The 14,696-nt window shown below is 35.3% G+C and overlaps 1 long non-coding RNA gene across 1 annotated transcript in view; it reads right to left on the bottom strand.

Annotated features, from left to right (window-relative positions):
* LOC123619681 (uncharacterized) overlaps window positions 1–14,696 on the bottom strand; it is a 294,028-nt gene that overhangs the window by 63,934 nt on the left and 215,398 nt on the right. The gene's annotated exons all lie outside the window — the stretch shown is intronic.

The following is a 14,696-nucleotide window of genomic DNA, read 5'->3' on the forward strand; positions in this document are numbered from 1 at the left end:
ACAGTTATGTGGCCACAAGCTCACTCCACAAGTGAGTGAATTGTGATATTTATCAGAAGCAGTCGTGGAAGGCCATTTTTAAACTTGAAGTCCTAAGGTGACTTCAGGAGACTCAAGATCACCATAAAACTCACCTGGGGAATCATCCTATTGTCAGTGGTTTTGGGACTATTTTCTCATGTTTCATTCTAATCATTGAGAAACTAGAAAAGATTAACTAGCTGATAGTAATGATAATCACATTTTTACTGCGGCTATAATTTGAGCACCCCTGAATTCTCTAGCATCCTGACTTCATCCTTTTCTTTGGTCCCCAAAGAAATTAAGTCATACCCACATCTGTATAACTGCAAGAAATCTAGTCTCCTTACAAATATCTCTGTGTTTCCCTAGGGGAGAAAGTTTATATCATTTCTCAAACTAAACTTCTGCTCCTAGTTTTCTTCTTGAGAACCTCTAGTTGTGTCATTACTGCCTCTCTATGCTTCTGTGGACCCTAACCCCAAATCAAGGATTTGGTTTGCTATATAATGAAAAGGAAGGTTGAATTTTCATTCATTTATGCATGCAAAAAATATTTTCCAGGACTTGGCTGGTGCAAAGGACATAACAGTGAACAAGACAGGTAGTCTCTGACCTCCTTGAGTTTATATTCAAATGGGAAAAACAGATATTAAGCAAAGAATTATATGATAAATTAAATAATTTATTACAGTTTTGATACTTCCAAAAATATATATAAGGTTCTGTGAAAATAGGTATTAGGGAGACTTAATCTCATCTAAGGACTAGAGAAGAGTTCTGAAAAACTGGCAAAGTGAAAGTTAAAGTATGAACTGAAATTACCCAGGGAGAAGAGGAGTATTATAGTCAGAGATAACTGCACATATGAAGGTCATGAAGTAGGAAAGACTGTTTAAGGAACTTAAGGACACCAGTGCACATGCAGCTATTGAATGAAGGGAGCGGTGGCATAAAAAGAGGCTATAGCAGGAGGGAAGTAGGACCATATCATGGAATAACATTTTGGTCTGTGTCCTAAAAAATGACAAGCAACTTATGATTGTTTAGGCTGGAGTGTGACATAATCTAAAACATTCTAAATGATCACTTGGTATTTACAAAACACCCAGAATTCTAAGTACATAAATTGAATGGTATATACTCAATTAGGAAAAACATCCTTCAAATTTTACCATCAAACATTTGGTAGACAGTCTTCTGTTTGGCTGCACTGAGTCGAGGCACATGTGCTCTTTCAGAGAAATCTCATATATGAGAGGCACAGCTTAGTTTCTTGTTGTCAGAGAAGCCTGCTGAAAGGGAGGACTACCAATATTGAGGAAGTGACACAATAGTTTAAGAACTGTTAGAAATTATTTCAGTGTATCTGAGAGTTCAATGAGGAACTTGTGGTTTCAGTTCTGATGCGGAAAAAGCTTGGAAGTCTTCATTCTATCTTTTACAGCCAGAAAAAGCTATACAAATGAAAATCAGTGATAACTCTCAGATTCATCAGATAACTGAGGTTTGGGAGCCAAAGCCACAACAAAATCCAGAGGCAAATCCAAACAATCACAGCTGAGATCTGCTTACCTGGAACTGAAGCTGCTTGTGCTGTAAACTGGTAGGAACACATCAACGGTCATTTTAACCAATGGCTGGAGGCTGAGTTTGAGGCTGGCATGAAAGTGAGAAATTTCTCAGGGACCATAGTTTTAAAGAAGCTCCCACATATTTGTTGGCTTTACCTCCAGGAACCCTATCAGGTCCTCTTGGTAAAGACCTGAGAAGAATTCCCTCTTGGCTCTGGCAGGTAGAGAAGAGTAAACCTTGTAGAATATATCCAGAGCCTTCTCCATAACAAAGACCTACTTCCCAGAAGAAAAGACTTTTCTGGAGCCTTCTTTACTTGAGGACAAAAATTCCTCCCATCTCAGCCTTCTCTAGCATTTTTGTTTCACCTAAGTGGGAGCACAAAATCATGGTCAATAGTAGGTCTTTGAAAATTGATTAGGAATATTGCAGCCAGGGAAGACAGCAGGGGGCAGGGGACAAAACTAACCCACTGGAAAAACACTTGTGAAGGTCACAGCCTTGGGACAGAGGACCACTAAAAAGTTGAGAGATATTTGGAAGAATATAGAAACCTCACTCTTCCCAACAGTATACAACCATGGCAATAAGAGTAGATTACACCTGGAAGAGCTTTAAGCTTTCTGAGGAGGAGCAATCAGGGAAGCCCTAAGTCAAAAGGGGAGACACAACTGAAGACACAAAAGGAATCTGAAACCTCTGGCACCTACAGCAAATATGAACACAATCCAAGTCATAATCAGATTGACACAAATCCTACGCTAAAGGCCTATTCACCTCCTAAAAGTTCCTCTTACCTGTTTCAACAAGTCTGGCTTTCACCAAAAAATTAAAAGGTTTGTCAAAAGATAAGAAAAAGACTGTCTCAAGAGAAATAGCAGGTATTAGAATCAGACTCTGACATGACACTAATGTTGGAGTTATCAGAGAATTTAAAATAGCTATAATATGTTAAGGGTTCTCATGGAAAATGTAAACAACAAGAGAGAAAAAAAAAAACAGATGAGTAATTTAATCAGAGAGATTGAAACTCCAAGAAATAGTCAAAAGGAAATTTTAGAACTAAAAACAGTGTAATAGAAATAAAGCCTTCACTGGGTTCTTCAGGAGCCTTGACAGAGTTGAGGAAAGAATCAGAAAACATGAAGACAGAGCAATAGAAATTTCCCAAACTAAAATGCAAAGAGAAAAAACAGTGAAAAAATAAAAGAAGTACAGACACCCAAGAATTGTAGGACAACTTCAAAACATGTAACATTTGCACAACTGTAATACAAGATAGAAAAAAAAAAAAAGAATGGAGCAGAAGAAATATTTTAATAGTTACTGAGAACTTTCCAAAACTAATAACAGACACAAAACCACAGATCCAGGGAGCTCAGAGAACACAAAGCAGGAAATATACCAAACACATCAACCCACCCCTAGTCACATAAAATTCTAATTGTTGAAAACCACAGACAGAAAGAAAATCTTGAAAGAAGCTGGGGGCCACTGGGTAGAAACACCTAACCAGAGGAACAAGAATAACAATTATGTTGTACTTGTACAATACACAAAAGTTAGTTACTTTTCTACATGCCAACATTAAACAGTAATATTTTGAATTAAAAATATATATAATTTACAATAGCACCAAAATTTGAAGTACTCAGGTATATATCTAATATATATAACATATATATATAAATTTTATATAAATAATACTATAAAACACTTAAGAAAGAAATAAAAATATCTAAATAAATGAAGAGATATTCCATGTTTACATTGGTAGATTCTGAACTGTGAAGATATCCATCTTCCCAACTTGATCTATAGATTTAATGCAATCCTAATCAATATGCCAGCAAGCTGTTTTGTGGATACCATCAAGCTGATTCTCAAGTTTATATGGAAAAGCAAAAGACCAAAAATAGACAACATAATAACAAAGAAGAACAAAGTTGGAACACTGAAATTCCAAGACTTACTATGAGCTATGGTAACCAAGAGGGTTCGGTACTAATGAAAAAACAGACACATAAGCCAATGGAACAAAACAGAGAGTCCAGAAATAGGTCCACACAAATACAGTCAACTGATCTTTGATAACAGAAGCAAAGACAGTTCAATGGAGAACTGTCTTACAAGAAATGGTGCTGTAACAATAGGACATCCACATTCAAAAAACTAAATTTAGACTCTATTATGGACTGAATGTTTGTGTCCCACCAAAATAAAACCATTCTAAAATAAAATGCTTATTTAAAAAAAGAGTTAAAAAGCATGGCCATAGGAATCCAGTGGCTGCAGTAGCAGCAGTGATGACAGCAAATGTCCAATGATACTGACTAGCAACTGATCATGGGATCTTGCCTGTTTCTTTGCCTTGACTATTTTTCCAGCCATTCTGTTGATTCTGATGTCTGTAAATTCTTTTCTTGCCTAAGTTAATTGGGGTCAACTTTTTTTTTGTTTGTTTGCAAATAAAAATCTTCACTCCTCATGAACTTGGCACTAGAGAATGGGATGCAGACAAGAGAATCTTGGACTGGGTACTGGGCGCAGCTGAACTTAAACTTTTATTTAAAGTAGGCTAGGTCTTAGAGACTCTATCACTCCTCTCCTGAGGCAGTGATCTTTTAAGAGAAAATAAGTTCTTCTCATGCCCCAATCCCGTATCCTCCACACAATACACTCTTCCTTTACCATCTCCCAAGGAATAAATTAATTCAGAATCCAGCAATCCTCATAGGGAAATTATAAATTCAAACCCAGAAAAAGGCTTATACTTCAGATGAATTTTGGAGCATTGCTACTTTTTTTTTTGGAGATATTTGATATTTGAGAGTTTGTGTGGGAATAGATTCAGAGTGTGAATGAAGAGAAAAAAATTTGAATTGTTATTATTTTACGCAATAAACTTGCTTATTTGAGTGACTGGAAATGGTGTTAATAGTGTTGCCAAACTTTAAGATAATAAAGATCTAAACTAAGACAAAATGCCCTAAGTATCTTGATTTAAAACAGAAGATGAAATCGAAAGAATTAGGGAGATGGAAATACTCAAGTAGATTTATCATGTGTCATGTACATTCCAATAAGTTAATTATTTCCTCCAAGAAAATCTAGAAGACTCTCAAAGAAACCAATAAGGAATACAAATAGAATCCAGGTGATACCTTGAAGTATCTTCAGGTATTTCTATGTCTGAGGGTAAAGGAAATGAAAAGACTGAAGCTATAGAGTTACATTGTTTAATAACTGTTTACTTAGCATTTAATTAACAAGAAATATAATTAAAAATGAGACAGTTTCTCAGGCTCATTAGCCTTATTTCAATTGTTCAATAGTCACATATGGCTAGTAGCTACCGTATTGAAAAGTACAGTTCTGGAACTGTTTCCTCAATGCAAAAAGTTCTATTGACAGCACTACCTCTATGCTACACTGTCTAAGGGCTCTGGATCCTGAGAAACAAAGATTTGGGACACTTCACTGGATAAGGAATACCAATGAGATGAGATATTGGCTGAATGCAAAGAAAACATGAAAAATGAAAGTCATAAATACTACATAAGGCCTCTTTAACAACTCTAGAAACAAGGTCTGTAGCATCTACACAAACTTCTTTCTATTCATATATAAAGTTATTTAAGCTAATATTTCCTTTCTCCTTGATTGTTGAAGGTAAGGGATGATGGCTGTTAAACACATTTTACTCTGGAGTGTGCAGAATATTAAGATCAGACTGTGAAAAACTTCAAAGAGATATGACCAATACTCTTAAACTTAGACTTGATGCTTCAATGTAGTCAATTATAAGATTTTATTTACAATTCTGTTAGGGAGAGAGTAAATACATTTTTGACTGCACAGAAGTGATGTCATTGTTACTGAAGCTTTTATCTTTAATATAAGGATATTTGGAGGAAAATTGTGTATGGGAAAGCTAGACAACAAAAGAGATGGGAAAAGACATTTGTTTCTTGGCTGCTTTTAATTTTAAAATCTCTCTTACTTGCAAGACATTCCAAAATAGATGAGAGCAAAAGCCTATTACAAAAGTACAAAGCAATTAGATATTCCTTCTTTTAGCCAATCAGAGGTGTCCTCACTCAGAAATTTGAAATCTTGTGGGAATAAATTAATGACATGAAGATTGTTGTAATTTACATTTTTGGTTAATTAATTGGATTTTTTTTTTTCTGTTGTCTGCCCCAGTAACTGTGGGAGGCTGATTGGTTCAGCCTCCCACATAGTAATTTTCTAAAATAAGTTTGTGAAACTCAAGAGTTTTCTCCTCAATATCAAAAAAGTCTCAATGCTTTTAATGTTTCTAGGAAATAATTTTAATTCATATAATTTTATTTAAAAGGATATCATATATCCACTCTGGAGAAAATAAATAACACAGCAAAAACAAAAGCAAAAAACAATCAATTTTAGTTACAAAATACTGAGAATTACTACTCAGATTGAAGAATTACAAGAACTTAGAAGGAAATCTTCCTTCCTTACCTTTAGCAACCCCTCCTGGACACTAACAGATGACTCTGGAGAAAATAAAATGATATACCATCATTTAAAAGACAGAGCTTGGAAGATAAATCGTAAACCCCAAAATGAGCACTGCAGATCAAAAGCCACAGACTCAGGTGGACCCAGACCTCCACATACTACACAGACAGTTCAATGTTGACTATAATAATGGCCAGCCTTTTCCTTTGACTCTATTTGAATCCAAATCTATTTACATCTAAATCTATTTGAGTCGAAAACTATTGCTGTGCAGCAAAAACACACCATAAATCAGTTTAAAAAATAATCTATTCAGGTCATGACATTGTGGGCTAGAGAATGAGGCTGGACTTCGCGAGATGGTTCTTCTGGTCTAGGTTAGGTTCACTAATGTGTTTGATGGGAATCAGTGACTGGGCCATGTTTATTTCACCATCTAGAAGGTTAATCTAGGTGTATTCTCTTGGAAAAGGCAGAGGGCAAGAGAAAGAGCAGAAAAATAGATAAGATCTGAAGAGACTTAGAACACTATCTGTTCTGTATTCTATCTATTCTATTCTATCGATGTATTCTGTTGATCAACAGAAGTCACAGCTTAGCAAGGCCAGTCTGGATTCAAAGGATCCCTACCTCTTGATAGGTGAATACTTGGGGACAGGTGGTCATTGGGGTCATCTTTGTACTTAATCTTACACATACTTATAATCAGATCAAACCTTTTCAATGGGAGAAAAAATGGAGGAAGGTGTAGGCTTTTAAAGCAAAATTTTGCAAAGCCTTTGCTTGCATTGTCACAGCATTATAAGGTCAAAAACCCAAGATATGAGGTCCCAAAGACAGGAAAACTAGATTAAGGCCACCAAAGATAATTGGTGGCAAAGCTCACATTCTTTTCATCTAAGCGAAAACAAGGAATTGGTGAAATGAGAAGTGCTGTCTAAGCCACAATGAAAGGTTTTTATACTTAAACCATGAAATACGTCGAGCAAGTGTGAAATATTTCAGTGTGCTTGATTAACTGGAAAACTCACATGGGAAGTAAATATCACACTAAGACTAGAAAGATAAATCACACTTCTATTATCTCGCAAACAAAAACCTATGATCTATAATGTCAGAGAAAGATGAGGGGAGTGGTATCTTTTCCTCTGCGGGGTACTTTCTTTTTTTCCCTTCTGTTTTGTTTGTATGCATTCATAGTACTTTTTTTTTTTTTTAAAGAAGACAATATAACTTGCAAAGTGTTATCTATACAAAAAAAATTAGGCATCACAAAAGAATACATAAAATAGACATAAAAAATTTCATCTTTGCAACAAGCAAAACATGGGGATTTATTTTTTGACTATGTGGTTACTGCTATACTACCTCTCGGGCAAAATGAAATTCCTCATCTAGAGTTTAAAATGATAGTTAAATCCTAAGACACAGCAGAAGAAACAAATAAGTGATGAGCTACCCTTCGGTCCCCCGTTAGATCCTCCACCACAATGTCCCTCCATTGTTGGTCAATTGTTATAAGCATTTGAGTTTCTTTTTCAACTAATTATAGTATCTGATTTTCAAAGGATTATATAGCAAAAGATGAAGCTTCGCCTCCTGCAAAGGTCATGATAACCATCAAATAAATACGCTGTTTTCATTTGTATAAGGAATTTAAATAAGTGCATAAGAACCTCAGGTAGAATGTCAAATCAAAACACTAATTTTCTGATCCTCTGTTTTTAAACAAAAAAAAGTGAATTAAAAATCCTGATAAATGTCAGTCAAGTTTCCATCTTATAAGTTTAATATACAAGTTGATACTTATAATTTGATAATTTTTAATAAATGGGGCAGCCTTTATCACAAACATCTAGAAATTAAGGAATAATAATGTAACATAATGCCTGAAGTATTATGTAAAAGAAAAGATTTATGCTTTGTTCTCCTTATTTTAATATTTCATACTCCAAGGGGCAAAAGTATCAATTATCTGAACTGAAATAAACTTTTTTTTTAGAACTGAGGCACATAGCACTACCAACAATCTTCAGAAGATAATACCTTTCATCCTGAAATGATTCCGCGCTAGAAGTGTTGATAATAAAAGCCTGGCTCACGCTCATGAGGGAAGCGTCCACCAATGTCTATTCTCACCTTCAAAAATCACCCGCAAGGGTTTATGGATGGCAAAGACATAAATGAGGAACTTGTTCCTAGAGGCCTGGTGGGTTTGTCATGAAGCTTTTCTATATAAATAAAAGAGACACTGAGAATGGAAATTACATTATTTTTAGTACTGTGTTAAAGGGAAAGGTCAAGTTAACCCCTTAAGAATTCAACGAGCAACATGATGTACTACGTGTCCAGCAAAGCAATCCCCGAATGGCCCTTGTGGACATCTGGTGTAAATCATCCATCTTTTTGCCCCATTAAAATCAGTGGCACCTCATTAAAACAGTTCAGCAGCTGAGCGAACACATTATTTGGTTTTCAAGGAGTTAACGGAAATAACTATAGGGATCAGGAAGGTTTTTGTCTTCAAGTGTTCATAGTCACCCAGACAAAGAAGCTAGTTGAATCATTTCAAGAAGATCTACTTTCCCTGTCAAGGTGAGAAAGGTATAGCCATTTTTGAAATGGGATTGAAAAAAAATCATCTCTATCTTCTGCAGCCCCTCATATTGCTAGCAATTACATCTTTTGGGGTCTGATAATTCTCTGGTCAGTAACAGTGCTGTCATAGGTACCTCAATCCTGACCCGAAAGAATCAGTGAGTTGCTAAGAGAATATTTCAACCAAATCAGATGAGTATTTTGAAGTGTCACATTGTGGTGACCCCAATCACTCAGCCTTCAAGACAGGCAAGTTTGGTGGCTTGAAAGCAAGAACCTGCACACTTTCCTTGACCAAACAGAGTGACTTAGGGGCACAATTTGGTTATATCATTTAATGCTACTTTGAACTTGCCTTTCCTTATGTTCCTTGTCTTCCTCCATATTTCTTTCCATTTTCTTGCTCAGATTCTAAAAGCATGTCTACTCTAGCCTTGGAAAGTGAAACATTTCAGGCAACCAGATCAGCTTTTGGAAAATCACCTTTAAAAACATCTTCAGTTGAATAGTAACAATGATAGTGGAAAAGAACTCCAGATGACATACACTACACTGCCTGCTACACAGAACCACACATTCATAAAAGTTTCCACACACCTTGTATTTTCACAAGGTAAAACCTTATCAAATTTAACTTACCTTATTTTTTCACAAGGTAAACCATATCAAATTGTTGTCAACGATCAGTTGCTACTGTGTAAACTCAAATATTTTTTATCTCTGTTATACTTTCTCAATGAGTTTAAGATACTCTACCTTTAAAAATAGTTAATATACATAGGCAGTATGTCAGTAAAATGCATAAAACCACTTGTTCAACTCAAATGGATCACAAATTTAGTTAATCCTGTAGCGCCATTTAAATACATCCCTTGTTCAAAATTCTTCCAGCTTTAAGAGAAAAAATCCTTTATGCACACTAGTATCTGCAAAAGTTCTACCTCATATTGGCACATATATAAATGGGATGTACCTTTCAGCAAGCATTTTTTACCTATCCTCTTAACAAAGTTCTAATAGTAACAATGATATTTTGTGAGGGAAAGAATTTCAGTCATTATTAGCAGAAGTATAAATTGGTCTATATGTTCTGGAAGGCACATAATTGTATCAATGCAATATCTTAAAATATGCAAACACACTAATCATCAAATCCACTTTTCATAATTTTTACTATTGAAACTACTTGAGAATACGTGTCAAGTCTTACCTACAGGGTTATTTATCACAACATTGCTTATAATAGAAAATAAAGTTATAATTTAATTGTCTATTGTAGGAAACTGGCTAAATAAATTATGGTATAACCATACAATAGATTATTATGAAACCATTCAAAGTGTTATACAACAATAACACTTAACTATATACAAAAAAAATCATGCCTATAATTTTAGCAAAAAAGCAGACTACAAGAAACGTATTTCTAAATATTTCAAAGTCTACTTGTGTATATATACACACAGAAATAAATGACTGGAGATATATATATATTCCATAAATACATGAGGTTTATAGGTGTTAGGATTATAAATAGAATGTATTTTCTTTACTTATTTCTAAATTTTCTGCTATTAATAGGTGTGCCATTGGTATCTTCAGAGTTTCAGAAAACCCAACTGAAACTTGCTTACTCAAAAAAAACAAGAACAACAACAAAAAAAAAACGTTTCAGGGCTCAGATAACTGAAGAGCCAGGCAAGGTCCTTCCCAGGCAAATTTCCATCTTATAAACAAAAAGGTTTTGTACTTCAACAGTGAAATTATATATGGTGAGCAAGAGTGAAATTTTTCAGTGTGCTTAACTGGCTAACTCACATTGAAAGTAATATAAATGTTTTACCTTCTCCTTTCTCCGCTTCTGTATTGTTGATCCTTTTCTCAGGCATTTTCTACCCTAACAATCCCAACATGGCTCTGACAATTCCCACAGCTCTATGCTTCTTTAAGTCCAGAAAGGGAAAGACAGTCCATATCCCAGCATTCCAAGCAAAAATCTTGAGACTCCAACAAGACTAACAGGTTTTCAGGTGGCTCCCTCCAAACCCACTCCCTGTAAAAAGGCACCAGTTAATGTGCTGATTGGATTAAACTATTCAAGGTCATCCTTAGGAGCTAAGCATAGCATCAATCTCATGCAAACCACTTAGCTGAGACTAGGAAGGAGGGCAATTTATTTTCTGAAAGATATTAAGGGGCTGCTGCCAAAAGAGATGGAAATGGTCCTGGCAGAAGAAACAAAAACAGCTACTGTAAACACATAGGATATTGGTAATAACAGAAAAATAAGAGTTACTATGTTAAAAATGTATATTTTTGTCTCACAACACCATCTGGATCTGAAGGACACAAAGCAATTTCCCAGTCTATCAAGGCAGGCAGCCTCCTGGAGCCAGCCATCAATAAAAGAGTGGAGTCATGACAATTCATCTGTTATTTGCACTTTCTGTACCACCCCACCTTTCAAGGTCTAAGCTTCCTCAAAGCTTCCTGCTGCAGTGTGCTCCTCAGCCATGCCCAACACAGATAGTGCCTCCTATTCCTGACCCCCATTTATGTTACTTGGTCAGAAATCTCCAGACTTTACAATTACCCCTTACAGGACACACGTAGTCAGTGCCTCTAACTAATAATATCACTAACGTCTCTGGCTTATTGAACACACAATTAGTGTCAGGTGAAGATGATCCCCAATTCTAAAAATGACCCTACCAGGTAGGTATTATTATCCCCATTTATAACTGAATCAGGCAAAAAAGACTCAGAGAGTTTAAATTTGCCAAGGTTAAATTTTCATCAAATGGCACAGCCAAGATTCAATCCCAGTTCATTTGGAATTTGAGTTTTGCCATAATCCCATGATCCATTGTGCCCCAGGGCACAAAGTAAGCCCTGAACTCTGACCAAAAGCTCCAGGAGCAGGACAGGAGTCCTCCTTAGGTAAAGGATCAGGGAGCTCTTCCTAATTTGTATTACCATTCTGCCAAGCTGAAATAATTAAGACATTTAAATATTTCTTAAAAAGTCTTTTCATTTCAGAATCACTTAAAACTGTCCCTATTACTATCTTCTAAAGTGTGCCTTTGGGTTTGGCTGTCTCTATAATTATAATTTGCAGCAAATTCATAATGAATACCTACACAAACCACATCTGGTTTCTGAGCTTTTAGTGCTCTTGAAGAGAATTTTTCTTTTTCTTTTTTTTTGGAAAGAGGAAGTAAAATTATTCTTCGTGTTGAAAAATTCAGTCCAGGCCCCAGATTTAAGCAGGAGGGTGGGGAAGGGGGCAGGACTGAAATCAAGATCACACTCACAGGATGAATCAAGTCAATGAGGTTTTCAGTGAAAATATATATTCATATATATTCAGAAAAAAAATTTATAGAATTATAGAACATTAGAGCCTAAAGTGATATACTACAGATAAGAACATTGGGATTTATAGAAGTTTGATGTCTGACCCATGATCACAGTTCATAGAAATACTACCACTGCAATCTGGGTCTCCCACAGAGTCAAATGATTTTTTTCTGTTAAACCACAAAGCCTGCTGCTAAGAAAACCTGTTTTCTTAAAATTCAGTATATTCATAATTGTTCTTTTCAAACGAAAAATATATTAAAAATTAAAATGGTGCACAAGGAATTTTCACTAAAACATTTGAGGAAAATGAATTTTACATCTGAGGCTTTCTAGTTCCAGAGATAAACACTAATTAAAATCCCATAATATCAAAATGCCTCATTATTTCTTTTAGACAAATCCAAGCCCAGAATATTTTTGAAAACTTGGGTAGTTTAATAAATACACTTTTTAAAAATAACTTAATTAAAGATTTAAAAATCTTCCTTCACTTGTTTATCCTCTATTTCATTTAGTTGCTGAGGCCTTAGAGTATCATGTTCCTGACTTTTCTTGGAAGAAGCAAAGATAGTATTCAGTGTTCTAAACTACATCTTCTATTTATGGGTGCATTTATATATTATATTTATATATTACAAAGTTCTGTCCAAAGTTAGCACATTGTGAAATTACCTAGACTCCTAAAGAGAAGATTCCAAAACAGTAAGGTCTTAGGCAGGTGAGACATATCATTGATTATTTAGGTGATTTTTCTCGAAAAAATTTTAGAACCACTTTATTCTGTTTACTTATGATCAAAAAAAAAAAGTTGAACAAAGATGTATGCTCTACATACCCAAGAGAGAGGAAACATGCAAAACAGAAGTTTGTAGCTTCCTCTTCCCCAGATCAGAAAACAAGCAAATGTAAATTATGGTCCTTGCTGTGCATTCCAGATTAAAGACACATGACACAAGAGTTGGCTTTAAACACAAAGGGTCAGAATGGAAAGTGTAACTTTTAAGTAATTCATCTTCTGGGACTGGTATCAGACTACTGTTATACTACAGGAGACACATGCAGAAAACCTGTGTCTCTCCCGTCAGGGCTTTGATGTGGATTCTTCTTTTTTTCCTTTTCATAAAAATGTAACTTGAAAGAAAAGAATAGCTCTACCTCTGAAAAACGATCCTGCTCTGTTAAGCAGCCGACAAGGCACTAAGTTTAAAACAAAATTTAGGTGGGAGGGGAAGAAGCAGCTGTAGAAATTAACCTAAAAGTTCAGTAAACCTTGCCAAGACATGTGACAGTGCTTAACTTGCCCAGAGTCGGGACTCTCCTTAGAGACCTCTCCAAACATTATCAAAAGCATTCCCTTTGAACGAGGCCAACTCCTGATAATAATACAAGGGAATCAAACTCAGGCATCTCTCCATAATGGGATTCAGATTCCTCACAAACTTGGGAGTGTTGAAGGTTTAATTACCCAGTAAAACAAGAAAAATGCATTATACAGTAGAGATAAATGAATGGGAACACCAGGGAAACATGTTCCTCCATAAGTCATTTGGTCACATGATTTCTTCCCCATTTCCTTTCTCTATTATGATAGCCATTTTATTACACAGCCCCTAATGACAGAGGGCAAAAAGCAAAATACTCGGCTTCCTCAAAGTACCTCCCAGACTGAATGTAATAGGGTGCAAGTTTCTGAAATGGCTGAAAGCTTTAGAAAGATTTCTTTTTTAGTGTTTCACAGATAGAAAAAGCTGGCCACCATCAAATCAAGTACCATAAAACCAAGCAGGCAACAAAAACGGCAAAAGAAACAGTAGATTGAAACTCTCTTTCCCTCCTCTCTCCCCTCTCTCCCATCCTTTACTGGAGCATTTTTCCTGTGATTTAACTGTTACTCTTTCAAGGCTATATTAATCTTTGAAAAATACCTAAATTAGTTTGGACTCAGTAACAATGGCCAAGAACTGAATTACTCCTTTTTCACACCTCACCCAGGAGCTGATGGATTTTAAGTCAATACTCTTGCCATTTTTCACCATGAACCCAATCCTAGCCTCTTCTCCATAGCTTCTGATCCCTTAGCACTCCACTTTCCTGGGAAACCTTAAGGTTTAATTTTGTTTATGGATGTTAAACCCAGCTTTGAAATAAGGATTCAACATAATGTGATACAGATATAAAAAGAGAGACTGCAAAATTTTTCTTCCAAACTATTGAGGAGGACTACAATATCTTACCAAGGAAAATTCATGGTGACACAGCTTTCCAAAAGTTACACAATATGAGGCTAATAGTAAGTTTTAGACACAAATTAATAAATTAAAGAAAAGTAGGAAAGAAAAATCTGTTATATTGCTATATTTATAATTTTCCCTCAAAACATGAAAGAATAAAATAGAATACTGACTATTACCAGGAATAAGATGGCTTGAAAACTGTACGAATGGATAACCATGTAAAAACACACTCCCCAAAAAGCTGTTTATGGTTTCTTTAGAGAGGAAATATGTGCAATAAAAATTGAGGACCAGAATGTAAGAAGGAAAATGCTCTTTCTGTTACAAAGTAGAAAAAGATTTTTAAAACACCTAAACCCTGGTAAATGCATATAAACTCTCATTTGAATACTATTGTAATAA

Source organism: Camelus bactrianus, chromosome 6, assembly GCF_048773025.1.
Source record: "Camelus bactrianus isolate YW-2024 breed Bactrian camel chromosome 6, ASM4877302v1, whole genome shotgun sequence".
NCBI classification, from domain to species: Eukaryota; Metazoa; Chordata; class Mammalia; order Artiodactyla; family Camelidae; genus Camelus; species Camelus bactrianus.